This window comes from Triticum urartu, chromosome 7A (assembly GCF_056163025.1).
Source record: "Triticum urartu cultivar PI428250 chromosome 7A, HENAU_Tu73, whole genome shotgun sequence".
Classification (NCBI taxonomy): Eukaryota; Viridiplantae; Streptophyta; class Magnoliopsida; order Poales; family Poaceae; genus Triticum; species Triticum urartu.
The window spans coordinates 8227296-8244603 of record NC_141879.1 but is presented as its reverse complement, the minus strand read 5'-3'; the positions used below and the strand labels follow the sequence as shown (position 1 = coordinate 8244603).

General features: G+C 50.6%; 2 pseudogenes across 1 annotated transcript; both read left to right on the top strand.

Moving 5' to 3' along the window:
* Window positions 1-12344: 12344 nt before the first annotated feature.
* Window positions 12345-13490, top strand: LOC147956820 (uncharacterized; annotated as a pseudogene).
* Window positions 13313-17074, top strand: LOC125519697 (extra-large guanine nucleotide-binding protein 3-like; annotated as a pseudogene). The gene is made up of 10 exons (XR_015609663.1): window positions 13313-13565; window positions 13607-13855; window positions 13937-14074; window positions 14186-14290; window positions 14408-14568; window positions 15033-15210; window positions 15290-15534; window positions 15859-16031; window positions 16331-16528; window positions 16661-17074. The product of XR_015609663.1 is annotated as an extra-large guanine nucleotide-binding protein 3-like (transcript).
* The last annotated feature ends 234 nt before the right edge of the window (window positions 17075-17308 follow it).

Here is a 17308-nt window from a genome sequence, read left to right as displayed (position 1 = left end):
CCAGGGCAAGAGAGTGCGTGCCGGCGGTCCGTCCAGCCGGCAATCAGGTCAGCGTGCTGTGCCGGGCAATTCAACTGCCACCGCCGATTCCCGCTTTGGGTGGCCCGTCGAGTCCAGCGTCCCAGCGCGAGATTCCCTGCCGTTACTCGATCAACTCTCGCGGCCTCCCGTGGATCTGAGCCAGCCACCGCGTCGCGTGCATGGCTCAGCTTCAGCCCCTCGCCCGCCCCTAGGACTAGGACTAGGAACACGCACCGAGCGCCGGGGACCAGGAAATCCGTTCGGCAACGCAGCCCGCCCATCGAGAGTATCTAGCTACTGCCTGCCTCACCGACGGTGCCGCCTCGGTTCCTCCGCGCCGGCGGAAACCTCGCCCGGGCCCGGGCCGGCGGGCTTGCGGCGGAGATCGTTCGGGGCACAAGCAAGGAAACAAACGAGGGGAGGAGATTCGGGAGGGGAGGGGAGGGGACGAGTTGCCTGACCTGCCTGCCTGCCTGCCTTGGATGGGATGAGATCCGCCTGCGCTGCGCAGGTCGAGGGAGAAGGAAGACGAGTGTTGGGTTCGCGGTGCGATGGGGATGCGATGCGAGAGCGACCACCTACCCCTCCTCGACCCCCCTCGAGCCTGCTTAAATATAATACCGTCCATGGCATTGCCTTTTCGCACCTCGTGGAGATAGCAGCCCCGTTGGCCGATGGGTGGGCCCGGGGCTGGCGGCTCCAAGCGCACCGCACCAGGGGTGGGTGGGTGGGTGGGGAGTGGGGGTGGGTGGGTTTAGGGTGCCTGACGCCTGGGCTCGGCAAGGCTGCCTCACACGGCGTCTGGTGAGTGGGAACCAAAGCTAGCGCTGACGGGGAAGGCGGCTCCTGTTTGGCCTCTGCTGATGATCCTCGAAAGAAAAGAAAAATGCAATTGGCGTCTGCTACTCGTGCGGCTTGCTGCTGCTCTGGGATGGCGTCAGCGCGGTGTCACCCGTGAAAAGACTCCCCCGTGTCTAAGCTGAGCGGACCACATGATTTGATTTCAAATCCAGGTTCAATTCCTAACCCAGATCTGGCTGTGAACAGTGCGGACTTCAAATATGCCAACAACTGTACTATACGTAGAAATTAATCCCAAAGCAGCCAATGAATAACTGAATACGAGGTTACAAATGTCAACCAGAGTAGATGCGACAGGGCGGACAGCACAACATGCGGTTGAGATGACAAATTAAACCCATAATCAAGTTGCAGCTAATTCTATCATGGTGTACAGCAGTACAGTTGGGCAGGAAACCAGAACCGAACAGCACGCCCGTGTGGCCGAGCAAATCACAGTGATTACCTAAGACGAACACAATAAATGAAGCGATCGTGTGCTGAAACGTAATTCAGATTACGGGGCAATCAGCCATGTCCCATGAGGCCAAGACAGTAGATCCTATTATGCTAGCTGCTCAAGAACATGGTACTGCCAGTACCCAAAGTGCACAAAACACAGTACAATTAGCCTCCCGCATCAGACAGCACGGCCTCGGCATAACCGATCATGAAGAAAAACAAACGGAAAAGGAAATACTAGTAGATAAACAGGCCACCCACCATGCATCTTGTACTAGAGCTGCTAGTAGCAGTACAAAACAGAGGATGATGCAGTGGAAGCCCAGGGCAAGAGAGTGCGTGCCGGCGGTCCGTCCAGCCGGCAATCAGGTCAGCGTGCTGTGCCGGGCAATTCAACTGCCACCGCCGATTCCCTCTTGGGTGGCCCGTCGAGTCCAGCGTCCCGGCGCGAGATTCCCTGCCGTTACTCGATCAACTCTCGCGGCCTCCCGTGGATCTGAGCCAGCCACCGCGTCGCGTGCATGGCTCAGCTTCAGCCCCCCGCCCGCCCCTAGGACTAGGACTAGGAACACGCACCGAGCGCCGGGGACCAGGAAATCCGTTCGGCAACGCGGCCCGCCCATCGAGAGTATCTAGCTACTGCCTGCCTCACCGACTGTGCCGCCTCGGTTCCTCCGCGCCAGCGGAACCCTCGCCCGGGCCCGGGCCGGCGGGCTCGCGGTGGAGATCGTTCGGGGCACAAGCAAGGAAACAAACGAGGGGAGGAGATTCAGGACGGGAGGGGAGGGGACGAGTTGCCTGACCTGCCTGCCTGCCTGCCTTGGATGGGATGAGATCCGCCTGCGCTGCGCGGGTCGAGGGAGAAGGAAGAGGAGTGTTGGGTTCGCGGTGCGATGCGGATGCGATGCGAGAGCGACCACCTACCCCTCCTCGACCCCCCTCGAGCCTGCTTAAATATAATACCGTCCGTGGCATTGCCTTTTCGCACCTCGTGGAGATAGCAGCCCCGTTGGCCAACGGGTGGGCCCGGGGCTGGCGGCTCCAAGCGCACCGCACCAGGGGTGGGTGGGTGGATGGGGAGTGGGGGGGTGGGTGGGTTTAGGGTGCCTGACGCCTGGGCTCGGCAAGGCTGCCCCATGCGGCGTCTGGTGAGTGGGAACCAAAGCTAGCGCTGACGGGGAAGGCGGCTCCTGTTTGGCCTCTACTTATGATCCTCGAAAGAAAAGAAAAATGCAATTGGCGTCTGCTACTCGTGCGGCTTGCTGCTGCTCTGGGATGGCGTCAGCGCGGTGTCACCCGTGAAAAGACTCCCCCGTGTCTAAGCTGAGCGGACCACATGATTTGATTTCAAATCCAGGTTCAATTCCTAACCCAGATCTGGCTGTGAACAGTGCGGACTTCAAATATGCCAACAACTGTACTATACGTAGAAATTAATCCCAAAGCAGCCAATGAATAATTGAATACGAGGTTACAAATGTCAACCAGAGTAGATGCGACAGGGCGGACAGCACAACATGCGGTTGAGATGACAAATTAAACCCATAATCAAGTTGCAGCTAATTCTATCATGGTGTACAGCAGTACAGTTGGGCAGGAAACCAGAACCGAACAGCACGCCCGTGTGGCCGAGCAAATCACAGTGATTGCCTAAGACGAACACAATAAATGAAGCGATAGTGTGCTGAAACGTAATTCAGATTACGGGGCAATCAGCCATGTCCCATGAGGCCAAGACAGTAGATCCTATTATGCTAGCTGCTCAAGAACATGGTACTGCCAGTACCCAAAGTTCACAAAACACAGTACAATTAGCCTCCCGCATCAGACAGCACGGCCTCGGCATAACCGATCATGCAGAAAAACAAACGGAAAAGGAAATACTAGTAGATAAACAGGCCACCCACCATGCATCTTGTACTAGAGCTGCTAGTAGCAGTACAAAACAGAGGATGATGCAGTGGAAGCCCAGGGCAAGAGAGTGCGTGCCGGCGGTCCGTCCAGCCGGCAATCAGGTCAGCGTGCTGTGCCGGGCAATTCAACTGCCACCGCCGATTCCCTCTTGGGTGGCCCGTCGAGTCTAGCGTCTCGGCGCGAGATTCCCTGCCGTTACTCGATCAACTCTCGCGGCCTCCCGTGGATCTGAGCCAGCCACCGCGTCGCGTGCGTGGCTCAGCTTCAGCCCCCCGCCCGCCCCTAGGACTAGGACTAGGAACACGCAGCGAGCGCCGGGGACCAGGAAATCCGTTCGGCAACGCGGCCCGCCCATCGAGAGTATCTAGCTACTGCCTGCCTCACCGACGGTGCCGCCTCGGTTCCTCCGCGCCGGCGGAACCCTCGCCCGGGCCCGGGCCGGCGGGCTCGCGGCGGAGATCGTTCGGGGCACAAGCAAGGAAACAAACGAGGGGAGGAGATTCGGGACGGGAGGGGAGGGGACGAGTTGCCTGACCTGCCTGCTTGCCTGCCTTGGATGGGATGAGATCCGCCTGCGCTGCGCGGGTCGAAGGAGAAGGAAGAGGAGTGTTGGGTTCGCGGTGCGTTGTGGATGCGATGCGAGAGCGACCACCTACCCCTCCTCGACCCCCCTCGAGCCTGCTTAAATATAATACCGTCCGTGGCATTGCCTTTTCGCACCTGGTGGAGATAGCAGCCCCGTTGGCCAACGGGTGGGCCCGGGGCTGGCGGCTCCAAGCGCACCGCACCAGGGGTGGGTGGGTGGATGGGGAGTGGGGGGGTGGGTGGGTTTAGGGTGCCTGACGCCTGGGCTCGGCAAGGCTGCCCCATGCGGCGTCTGGTGAGTGGGAACCAAAGCTAGCGCTGACGGGGAAGGCGGCTCCTGTTTGGCCTCTACTTATGATCCTCGAAAGAAAAGAAAAATGCAATTGGCGTCTGCTACTCGTGCGGCTTGCTGCTGCTCTGGGATGGCGTCAGCGCGGTGTCACCCGTGAAAAGACTCCCCCGTGTCTAAGCTGAGCGGACCACATGATTTGATTTCAAATCCAGGTTCAATTCCTAACCCAGATCTGGCTGTGAACAGTGCGGACTTCAAATATGCCAACAACTGTACTATACGTAGAAATTAATCCCAAAGCAGCCAATGAATAACTGAATACGAGGTTACAAATGTCAACCAGAGTAGATGCGACAGGGCGGACAGCACAACATGCGGTTGAGATGACAAATTAAACCCATAATCAAGTTGCAGCTAATTCTATCATGGTGTATAGCAGTACAGTTGGGCAGGAAATCAGAACCGAACAGCACGCCCGTGTGGCCGAGCAAATCACAGTGATTGCCTAAGACGAACACAATAAATGAAGCGATCGTGTGCTGAAACGTAATTCAGATTACGGGGCAATCAGCCATGTCCCATGAGGCCAAGACAGTAGATCCTATTATGCTAGCTGCTCAAGAACATGGTACTGCCAGTACCCAAAGTGCACAAAACACAGTACAATTAGCCTCCCGCATCAGACAGCACGGCCTCGGCATAACGGATCATGCAGAAAAACAAACGGAAAAGAAAATACTAGTAGATAAAGAGGCCACCCACCATGCATCTTGTACTAGAGCTGCTAGTAGCAGTACAAAAGAGAGGATGATGCAGTGGAAGCCCAGGGCAAGAGAGTGCGTGCCGGCGGTCCGTCCAGCCGGCAATCAGGTCAGCGTGCTGTGCCGGGCAATTCAACTGCCACCGCCGATTCCCGCTTGGGTGGCCCGTCGAGTCCAGCATCCCGGCGCGAGATTCCCTGCCGTTACTCGATCAACTCTCACGGCCTCCCGTGGATCTGAGCCAGCCACCGCGTCGCGTGCGTGGCTCAGCTTCAGCCCCCCGCCCGCCCCTAGGACTAGGACTAGGAACACGCACCGAGCGCCGGGGACCAGGAAATCCGTTCGGCGACGCGGCCCGCCCATCGAGAGTATCTAGCTACTGCCTGCCTCACCGACGGTGCCGCCTCGGTTCCTCCGCGCCGGCGGAACCCTCGCCCGGGCCTGGGCCGGCGGGCTCGCGGCGGAGATCGTTCGGGGCACAAGCAAGGAAACAAACGAGGGGAGGAGATTCGGGACGGGAGGGGAGGGGACGAGTTGCCTGACCTGCCTGCCTGCCTGCCTTGGATGGGATGAGATCCGCCTGCGCTGCGCGGGTCGAGGGAGAAGGAAGACGAGTGTTGGGTTCGCGGTGCGATGCGGATGCGATGCGAGAGCGACCACCTACCCCTCCTCGACCCCCTCGAGCCTGCTTAAATATAATACCGTCCGTGGCATTGCCTTTTCGCACCTCATGGAGATAGCAGCCCCGTTGGCCGACGGATGGGCCCGGGGCTGGCGGCTCCAAGCGCACCGCACCAGGGGTGGGTGGGTGGGTGGGGAGTGGGGGTGGGTGGGTTTAGGGTGCCTGACGCCTGGGCTCGGCAAGGCTGCCCCACGCGGCGTCTGGTGAGTGGGAACCAAAGCTAGCACTGACGGGGAAGGCGGCTCCTGTTTGGCCTCTACTGATGATCCTCGAAAGAAAAGAAAAATGCAATTGGCGTCTGCTACTCGTGCGGCTTGCTGCTGCTCTGGGATGGCGTCAGCGCGGTGTCACCCGTGAAAAGACTCCCCCGTGTCTAAGCTGAGCGGACCACATGATTTGATTTCAAATCCAGATTCAATTCCTAACCCAGATCTGGCTGTGAACAGTGCGGACTTCAAATATGCCAACAACTGTACTATACGTAGAAATTAATCCCAAAGCAGCCAATGAATAACTGAATACGAGGTTACAAATGTCAACCAGAGTAGATGCGACAGGGCGGACAGCACAACATGCGGTTGAGATGACAAATTAAACCCATAATCAAGTTGCAGCTAATTCTATCATGGTGTACAGCAGTACAGTTGGGCAGGAAACCAGAACCGAACAACACGCCCGTGTGGCCGAGCAAATCGCAGTGATTGCCTAAGACGAACACAATAAATGAAGCGATCGTGTGCTGAAACGTAATTCAGATTACGGGGCAATCAGCCATGTCCCATGAGGCCAAGACAGTTGATCCTATTATGCTAGCTGCTCAGGAACATGGTACTGCCAGTACCCAAAGTGCACAAAACACAATACAATTAGCCTCCCGCATCAGACAGCACGGCCTCGGCATAACGGATCATGCAGAAAAACAAACGGAAAAGAAAATACTAGTAGATAAACAGGCCACCCACCATGCATCTTGTACTAGAGCTGCTAGTAGCAGTACAAAAGAGAGGATGATGCAGTGGAAGCCCAGGGCAAGAGAGTGCGTGCCGGCGGTCCGTCCAGCCGGCAATCAGGTCAGCGTGCTGTGCCGGGCAATTCAACTGCCATCGCCGATTCCCGCTTGGGTGGCCCGTCGAGTCCAGCGTCCCGGCGCGAGATTCCCTGCCGTTACTCGATCAACTCTCGCGGCCTCCCGTGGATCTGAGCCAGCCACCGCGTCGCGTGCGTGGCTCAGCTTCAGCCCCCCGCCCGCCCCTAGGACTAGGACTAGGAACACGCATCGAGCGCCGGGGACCAGGAAATCTGTCCGGCGACGCGGCCCGCCCACCGAGAGTATCTAGCTACTGCCTGCCTCACCGACGGTGCCGCCTCGGTTCCTCCGCGCCGGCGGAACCCTCGCTCGGGCCCGGGCCGGCGGGCTCGCGGCGGAGATCGGTCGGGGCACAAGCAAGGAAACAAACGAGGGGAGGAGATTCGGGAGGGGAGGGAAGGGGACGAGTTGCCTGACCTGCCTGCCTGCCTGCCTTGGATGGGATGAGATCCGCCTGCGCTGCGCGGGTCGAGGGAGAAGGAAGACGAGTGTTGGGTTCGCGGTGCGATGCGGATGCGATGCGAGAGCGACCACCTACCCCTCCTCGACCCTGGTTAAATAGCGTCCGTCCGTGGCATTGCCTTTTCGCACCTCGTGGAGATAGCAGCCCCGTTGGCTGACGGGTGGGCCCGGGGCTGGCGGCTCCCAAGCGCGCACCGCACCAGGGGTGGGTGGGTGGGTGGGGAGTGGGGGGTGGGTGGGTTTAGGGTCTCTGACGCGCGGGCCCGGTCGCCCGGCAAGGCTGCCCCATGCGGCGTCTGGTGAGTGGGAACCAAAGTTTGCGCTGACGGAGAAGGCGGCTCCTGTTTGGACTCTGCTGATGATACTTAAAATAAAAGAAAAAAGCAATTGGCGTCTGCTACTCGTGCGGCTTGCGGCTGCTCTGCGATGGCGTCAGCACGGCGTCACCCGTGAAAAGATCAGCTGTGCTCTGTGATGGGTTTTTTTCATTGTTTTTTTTACGTGTGAGGGGAATGTACTGGAGGAGAGGAGGGGCAGATGAATTATGCCAACAGGTAAAAGAAACACTGCTTGTTTTTTAAGTACATTAGTATATATAGAAATAGCGGGGTGTGCATGTTTTATGGTGTTTAAGCAAAAATCGGCTTGTTTTTCTAAGCATCTATTTAAGCACTTTGCATTGTTGATGGGGCATGGGCTACAAGAAATTCCTACTGTACTTTCGACAAACTGTAGATCGTACCTTTCTGTAAACATGGCAAATCAAACCATGCGTGCAAACCGTACCGCCGCCAGCCGTGCAATCTACTCCTAGATCGCAACTTTGCCACGACAAGGGTGAGAGGTGACACTAAATGCTGATACAGCTTTTGTTATCAGCAGAGGCTAATCAATCAATGAGAGAGACGGATCACTGTTGGTGGAAAACGCTTGGGACGTGCAAGTGACAGTGACGCTTACGTACTGCATGTCGTGGAAGATGCCGCCGGAGTGGTTTAGGTAGAATTCATAAGTTTAAGGTTTTCAACCAGTGCAAGTACGTGACGTTGGGATTAAACTAGGGAAAAGATATTATTGGGACTTGTGGAAGCATTGTGTAAGGTAAGTCATAGTGGGGAGTAAGTTACTACCTTCATAATGCAAAATAACATAATAGTAGTATCATAGATGGCTTTATTTATTAGCTCGTAGACTCATCTTGTCTTAGAAAACGCTATGTTACAGTAACATATTATGTTACCACCTTTCATTAATTACTTGCCACATAAGCATAATTTTCTTGAAGTGCGCTATGTTACTACTCCCTCCTTCCATCTATATAGGGCCCAATGCGTTTTTTAAGACATCCTTTGACTATTGACAAGATTAATAGTACATGACATGTATAATGTGAAAATTATATCATTGAAAGCTCCTTTCACATATGAATTTGACGATGTGCTTTGTGTAAGTTGCATGTCATATATTATTGCTCTAACATTTGGTCAAAATTAGCCTCGAAAAATGCATTAGGCCCTATATAGATAGAAGGAGGGAGTAGCTAAGTTACTCCTACTATGACTAGCCTAAAGCACTACTACCTCATTTGACGATTTCACCTGAATGTGATTTTTTTTTTGCTTTTCCAGAGCATGTTGGGATTCGCCAACGGATTAATCACATGAAAAAACACAAGCACACATGCACGCGAAAATCCTTTGGCCAAATGCATATGTCGTGCCGTGTTGTATATGTATTTCTTCTCTTTGTCTCACGATTCAAACTCCTAGGCTTAGCACACAAAACCGGCTCTAACTATTCTTTTTGGTTGGGTTTATAATCGGGCACGGGTTTTTAGGTCTTCATTCAGATTGAACAAGTGAAATGCAAAAACAAAAAAAAACACCTCAATAGCGGTGCCATAAGTAAAAAACCACCACTTCTATTGTGATGGATCAATTCTCTCAGATTTTCTGCTAATGACACTATTATTGTGGTGTGTTTTTTCATTTCACTCAGATTGATCATCTATATTTTATTCAATATAACAATTCCCTAGTTTGTTCTAGAGTTGCTTGCTTAGAGCCTTAGGGCATGGCCAATGCATAGCCTCAGCGTGATACCTCGTATGCCATGTGGGATCGGATATCAGAAAAAGTAGGTTCGGATGAGGAAGCGGGATCCTCTGCAGGAGGCGGGTGTTTGAAAAAAAAAAGTATGATCTGGTGAAAAAGCTCAAAAAGTTAAAAGTGGAAAATAGAGATGCATGTGCATTAGAGTCTTTATTTTTAATTCTTTAATAAGGCTCACTAGATAGCTTGCACTGGGGAGAAAGAATTCGTATAGATGTCTCGAAAAACTTTTTGTCACCATATGCCATCATTGTACACGCCCTTAGAGGCGCACCTTCTAATAATCTTGTGTACGTACCCAAAGTTTGATTCGTCTGACGGATCAATTGTCCAGTAAAGTCGTCGGTGGTGACGGACCAACACATCACATCTACAAGTTCAAACAACGATATACTCCTAACGAGAGGTTCGCTGACGTATTGCTTCTCATTGTCTACCTGCCTGACCTGCTCCAGCTGGTCAACTTGGGCGTCTCCTCACACGACCTGCCTCACACTCTTCGTGTCCCCAAAAGCCATCAGTTTCACACGGTAAAATTTCCTTTTAGAGCACACAGGGAGGGAGGCTCGTGGCATACATAGTGCTACTAACAAATAATCAATCCTTGGTACTAAGATAAGCATGTCACCAATGACCAAGATTTTCTAAATAAAGGCAAAAGTTTCGCTTCATCTCATTGATAAAAAAGAATTTTCAAGTATTACAAGTCTAGTCATCAAGAGTAAAAGCCTATTCTCGCCGCATATTCAAAGGGCCATCTCACACTTAAGTTCATCAAAAAAGAAAAGTACAAATTTTGTTCCTCAACTTTCTGGCGGAGTCTAGATATGATCCACCAACTTTGAAATCAGACAACTTGCACCCTCAACAATTGAAACCGGAAAAGGTTTGTCCCTGTTCTCGATTTTGACCGGATTTAGTGCAGACTCACCCCTGTTTTGAGCAGTGCTGACTCGCTGACTCAAATTCATGTACTCTTTTCAAATCCGTGATTTTTTTTAAAATTCAACTACTTTTTTCAAATCCACGTACTGGTCCGCATACTTTTTTTCAGAACCGCCTACTTTTTCCAAGTTCATGATTTTTTTCAAATTCAAGAACTTTTTCCAAATAACGTACGTGAACACTAAAAATGTACATGAATTTGAAAAAAAAACATGCGTACATGGGAAAGTATGTGAATTAAAAAAGTTAATGAATTTGAAAAAAGTACGTGAATTTGAAAAAATTACAGGAACTTGCAGAAAGTACGTGGATTTGAAAAAAAGTACATGAATTATAGAAAAACAAAAATTTGGAAAATGTACATAAATTTTGAAAAGTTATGTGAACTTCAAAAAATTAAATGGATTCAAAATTACGCAAGCTTCAAACATGTTCATGGATTTGAAATAATTGCGCGAATTTTAGTTAACACGGTAAAACCCGGGGTGAGTTGGCACTAAAACAGGTCAAAACCGAGTCCATGGATGAATCTTGTCCGGTTTCAGAATTTCGGGGTGCAAGTTATCCGTTTTTGGAGTTCAGGGACAAAAGGTATTACCTTTCTCTTATAAAAAAACCTAAGGAGGAGGAGGCCAAATACTAATTTCCTGGCGGTGAGGATGGGGGTGGGGGCACTAATTGTTGGTTGTTTTACATGATTTTTTGAAGATTGTATACACATTTTTTTCTCAATCTTGGAGAAGGCAATGGCTCCCCCCTATCGCCGTCAATGCTTCCATACTTCCAATGCGACTAGCATCACCAAATATGTGATGGCTTTACGACGAGTCTGATGAAGACTTGTGATGGAACTTTAAGAAGTCTTACTTAAAATGAAATATGTAGGTCTTATACACTGTGGAGCATAGTAACTCTAAAGATATTCTTCTTAACCCATAAACATCCAAATTCATTCTAGTTCTAGAGTTATTTATCTGCTACTTCCTCCACTCCGAAGAGTGTTTGGTGAGACTAAGGCACAATGTGGTGGTTCTTTCCAGTTTGGAAATTGCTTTGATAAGAGAGCCACAGTTGCTCATCACTAACCTGGATCTTGCCAAACTCGCGAGTAGTCCCTCCCTCATTTTGGGTTTAACCCATACCGTCTCGTAATAAATTCCCCTGAAAGACGGAGCAAAGGGAGGGCGATTGAGGGAAAACTGAACTCATTCGTGTGAGGGTTTCCCTCCTAAACATTTGCAGATAATATTTGGACATGAATACATAATTGTCCAAATTTGTTCATACAGTTTTTTATATTTACACAAATTTTTTTGACGCGTAGGATGAAATACTCCCCAGAGCCGAATTGGATAGCAGGTTTCTGATTTCTAAGGCTTGTAGATTTTAAGTTTGGCCAAGTTTATATTTTAAAAAGGCTAGTGCGATACTATTTTGTTATAAACTTTTTTGAACTTCAAAATGTTTTACTTAAAAGCAAACCTGCATGTCTTATATATTTCAGAGAAGAGTGTCTTCGAAGATTTGCCTTTTCTTTATCCATAGACATCATATGTTGTCCTATGTTCATTCCAGCTTCAAAGTTCTTCATCTACTACTTCCTCCATTTGGATATTGCTAGGCCAGGTCTTTTTTAGCAAGACGAAAGCACAAAACGACGATTTTTGTTGTTGTTTGGAAACTACTTTTATGAGAGTGGTATAATTGCTCTACATTACACCGCCAACCCCGCACGCAATCCTCCGTCATTTGAAGTTAACCCTCAATAGATGGAGTGAAGGGAGGGCGATAGAGGGAAAATTAAATGTGTTTCTCCCCACGGCCTAGTAGAAACGGACGAGCTTCCTTCGCCCACGGGCATGATCATGCCCGCTCCCATGTTCGTAAGGCCTATGAATTTTGTGTTTGAGTCACCATTTTGTAAGTGTGTCCACGTTTATAGTTAGGGAAGAAAAGAAACACCGATTTCCATGATGACCAAATATGTCCTTTTACATTTGGCGAAATTTATCGAGAAACAAATCAACTTCCAAGATACTGTACCAAATAAATTACGTCCAAAACTTTCAAAAAATTGATTGATACAAAACCAGTGGTCCTATGAACCGGGAAGCAGAGAGTGTCTCTCAAGATTTCACATTTAGCCGTTGATTAGCTTGTTACACAGTCCAAGCTCGGTGAAAAACCCACTCCCACCAACACACCGCAGGCACCAGCGGCGAAATATCCCCAACGGCCGTCGTCTCCTCCCCAAGTCTGAACCCGCTCTCTCCCTCTCGCCCACCATTTCCACTTCCAAGTTCGGCGGTAAATCTCGATTCCGCGGTTGGTGGCGCGCGTCCGTCCAACCGCGCCGTCCCTTTCCCCGCCCGGCGGCTTGACCGGTTCCACAAAGATTTGGATTTTCCTCTTTCCTCCGGTTGACCGGCCTTGCCGATGTGCGGTGGTGGTTGGCGGGGCGGGGAGCGCAGGGACTTGACCGTCGCCCAGGCAAGCCAGGCCGGATAGGGCGACGGCGGCGACGAAGCGGAGAAATTCCCCACCAAAAGGTTAGAGCTTTTTCCGACTCCACCGCGCTCTCCTTGCCCGGCGGGTGTTCGGCGGATTGCGCCAGAGGAGCGGAGGGGAGGGGGAGATGGCGGGGGCGACTGAGACGGCGACCTGGGAGGAGATGCTGCGGCGGATGCTGCCGCCGGGGACCGCCATCCCGGAGGGCGCGGCGGGGAACCTCGACTACTCCATCGCGCTCGAGTACGACGGCCCGCCCGTCGCCTACGAGGTCCCCAGGATCGCGCCCGTCGACATGGCGGACGTGCCCACGGCCGAGCCCGTCTCCGCGTCCTACGGGCTCCTCGGGAACGGCGGCGCCCGTCTTCAGGCCGCCGGCGAGCCGGGCGCGCGCCGAGCCGCCGCAGGCCAGGAGACGCGCGGGGCCGGCCGACTCGGCGCCGCGTGACGAGGCCTCCAGGCCGGCAACCCGGGCGCGCCAGGAGCCGCCATCGCCCGTGCAGGTTAGGAGGAGCTCAGAGTTTGCCCATTCAGGCCCCCAGAATGAGGGGTACTCCGACTCTGACGACGACTCCCGGCGCTCCGTGTCGGCGTGAGTCTGCGCCGAGTTACCGGGGCCAGAACGACGGGGGCAGGCATGCCATGGCTGCGCCGGAGGGGAGGAGGTCTCATGTGGTGACCTTCGGGTTGGCCGATGATAGCAAGTATGACCAGAGCAGCGAGCTCGACGACACCAGGTCGGAGCAGTTCGTGGCGGTGACCAGGACGGAGAAGAGGGGGAAGACCTGCGACCGGTGCGGTAAGAGGAAGTGGGAGAGCAAGGAGTCGTGCATCGTCTGCGACAAGAGGTACTGCGGCTACTGCCTGCTGAGGGCCATGGGATCGATGCCGGAAGGCCGCAAGTGTATCACTTGCATTGGCCGGCCGATCTATGAGGGAAAGCGGTCGAAGCTGGGGAAGAGCTCAAGGATATTATCACGGCTGCTCAGCTCGCTGGAGGTAAGGCAAATCTTGAAGGCCGAGAAGGAGTGCCAGGCAAACCAGCTCCGGCCCGAGCAGCTCATCGTCAATGGCTTCCCTCTTTGTCAAGAAGAGATGTCAGACTTGCTTAGCTGCCCACGGCCTCCTCAAAATCTGAAGCCCGGAAGATATTGGTATGACAAGGAGTCGGGCCTATGGGGAAAGGTAAGCCTATTGGTAGTAGAGGAACATAGCTTTCTTCAAAACCTGTATTCGTTGCTAATAACCCGCCATTTACACTTTCAGGAAGGGGAAAAGCCAAACAGGGTTGTCAGCACCAACCTGAACTTCAATGGAAAGATTCAGCCCAATGCTAGTAATGGCAACACTCAGGTTTATATGAATGGAAGGGAAATTACCAGCATCGAACGGAAAATTCTGAGGGTATTGATGCGCACTCTAAGCTACACAAAATTGAGAATCCTGTGTACATTATAATTATGGTGTGTCTGTATTTTTATTGGGCTTTTCACAATATCTGCTTTATTCTTACAGTTTGCACAAGTTCAATGTCCCCGCGATACTCACTTTTGGGTCTATCATGATGGTGGATATGAGGAAGAAGGCCAAAATAACATCAAAGGGAAGATATGGGAGTCAGTATGTATCTTGTTCAATGCAGTTTCAATTCTTTCTTCCTCCTTTCTTAAATTAATGCATCTCTTCCTTCTTATTTTGCTTGTTTTAACTTGATTTTCTGTATCCCCTGTTTTGCAGCCTTTGACACGTTTTGTGTGCACCTTGGTTTCACTACCGGTGCCTCCTGCAAACTCTGTTGAGCCCAGAGATGATGCTCCTTATTCAGCAAGAACAGTGCCTGAATACTTAGACCAGAAAAGGATACAAAAACTTCTTATTCAAGCACCATATTTAAGCAGGTCAGACCCTGTTCTTGTAGAAAAATGTAATGCATTAGGTTCTGTTAGATGTTTATTTGGTTTGGACTTCAACTTACCTTTATGCTTCCAGCGAACTATGGCTGGAAGTTGATTGCTAAAGTTTTTCCCTACATGTAGTACAGCGGTTTGGTGTATAAACTATTTTTTTTACTGTTCTGGAGTTTGGCTAGTTTTTACATTTGTAAATGTTTCAGATGACATTTTTATGCGTGCCATGGTACATTCTCCTACATGCTAGTGGGTATTTATACATTAGTCTAGTCGCCGTAGCCTCATAGGTATCTTTGCTTCAAACAAATGTCTCAAAGTCTTTATGGAATATCATAAAAGGTTGTTCATCATATCATGCAATCTCGAACTGAATCCTGACAGTTCAATTCGTTTACTTTTGACTTTTTCTTTATCTTGTATGTATTTTCATGGTGTTCGGTTTTACAACACAGGCTAAGTTACTATATGGAAGTAGATTTACCCCAGAAGAACTTGACAATATCAAACTAATGATCCAAAGCAACATGTTCAAGTACCTTGGGATTCTGCTAGAGGGCCGTGAGCGCTTCGAGGAAGAGGCTTTGGCTATATCAAATAACCCAAACTCAGAGGATGAGGATACACAACAAGGTAGCAAGGAAACAAATATTTCTTCCACTAATGTTTTTGAAGATCATATGCAGCATGCTGAATTTTTTTTTGTATGCAGAGGAAAACGAATCGAGTGGTTTAAATTCCTGCATATACTCAATAAATGCAAAGCTGAAGAAGTTCTCAGATTGGCTTTTGGACATCATAGCAATGGGAGACCTAGATGCCTTCTTCCCTGCAGCTACACGTGAATATGCTCCAGTTGTTGATGAGTTGTGGAAGCATCCTGCCATACAAGCAACATATAAAAGAAAGGACGAATTGTATTTTCTCCCTGATGTCGCTGAATATTTCTTAAGCAGGGTATACATCAAACCATTTATATGTGATTTCAGTGCGGAATGGTCCCTTACTTTAACCTGCTCACAGTCTTTATTACAAAGATTATGCAGCACCAGCACTTCATATTATGACAACTAAGCAATACATGTGCAGTTTAATCCCTCAGAAATGCAACCTGTCAATCTCATAAGGGCCTTTTGTGTTTCTGGATTTCACCCATCGTCCTTCCTTTGTCTAGAATGGTCCAGCATTAGCACAGTGCATGTCCCTTGCTTTTGTGTGTGTACACAGTAATTGTTATTTGAGTACCTAAATTGATTTGTCTCTTTTATGCCATCCTTGCAGGCTATTGAAGTATCAAGCAATGAGTATGAACCTTCAGAGAAAGATGTCTTATATGCTGAAGGAGTATCACAAGGAAATGGATTGGCCTTCATTGACTTCACTCTGGACGAACGGAACCCTATGTCAGAACTCTATGGTGACAGTCATGACCCAAGCTCTCAGGCACAAAACAAGTAAACTCTCTTCCTGTCTCGTGTCTAAACTGCATCTAAATTCTTCTATCTGCCGTCTACAGTTTACCTGAAAAAGTCTTGCAATTTTTTTAAAGATATTAACATTGATGTTGGTATTGTGGAATGTATCTGTTGATTGTGGTGAAAAAGCATAGCCACTGTAAATTTTCCCTACTTCATCAGTAGTGCAGTATGTAGGTTGCCTGCCTTTTGCGTTTGCATGGGTTGATGACTCTTTTCTTGTGAGAAACAAATTGCAAAAAAACATTTTTTTCTCATTTACTGTTATCCTTTCTCAGATATCAGCTGATTAGAGTCAACGCCAAGGGCTTGAATGAGGGCTGCAAATGGGTTGAAATGTTTGAGGATGTCCGTGCGGTGATATTCTCGGTAGCACTCAGCGACTATGACCAGCTGGGAGCCCCTGCTAGTGGCACCAGTAGGCGCCTCGAGAATAAGATGATTCAGAGCAGGGACTTGTTTGAGGCCACAATCAGGTAAAGTAAACTTGTCAGTTGCATTTGCTAAATGGTCCTGTAGGGTCTAACAATCTGGTAAACTAAAGGTTAGGGTTAGCTAAGCTCAATTCCTAGATGAGAACTTACTGAATCTACACATTCTTTGCCCAGGCACCCGTCTTTCCGTGACACACCATTCGTCCTGGTGCTCAACAAGTTCGACATCTTCGAGGAGAAGATCGGGCGGTCCCCACTCACCGCCTGTGAGTGGTTCAGCGACTTCGACCCGCTCCGCACCCACAACAGCCAGTCGATGGCGCAGCAGGCGTTCTTCTATGTGGCGATGAAGTTAAAGAACCTGTACGCGGCGCACACGGGCGACCGGAAGCTCTTCGTGTGGCAGGCGCGTGCTCGCGACGGCCCCACCGTCGACGAGGCCTTCCGATACATCCGGGAGGTGCTCCGGTGGGAGGACGAGAAGGAGTACGGGGGCTTCTGCCCGGACGAGTCCTTCTACAGCACCACCGAGCTCAGCTCCTCCCGCCTCGTCGAACAAGACTGGCAGCAACATCCTGCCGCCGACCAGAGACCAGGGAGCACATAGGCTGTTGTTGCTAGTTGTACAGTGATGCTGCCGTTGTTGTGTTAGCTAAGCCAACGTTTATACATACAGCTTGTTTCAGAGTGGACCATTGTTGTGTAGTGATAAATTTGCTGATAGATATAGCTAAAGGGAAAACACATGGCTGCTTTGTGATACCATTTGGTTCTGAACTGATGGTGATGGATCTGTTTGGGGTTCATGCAGCTGGAGAAATC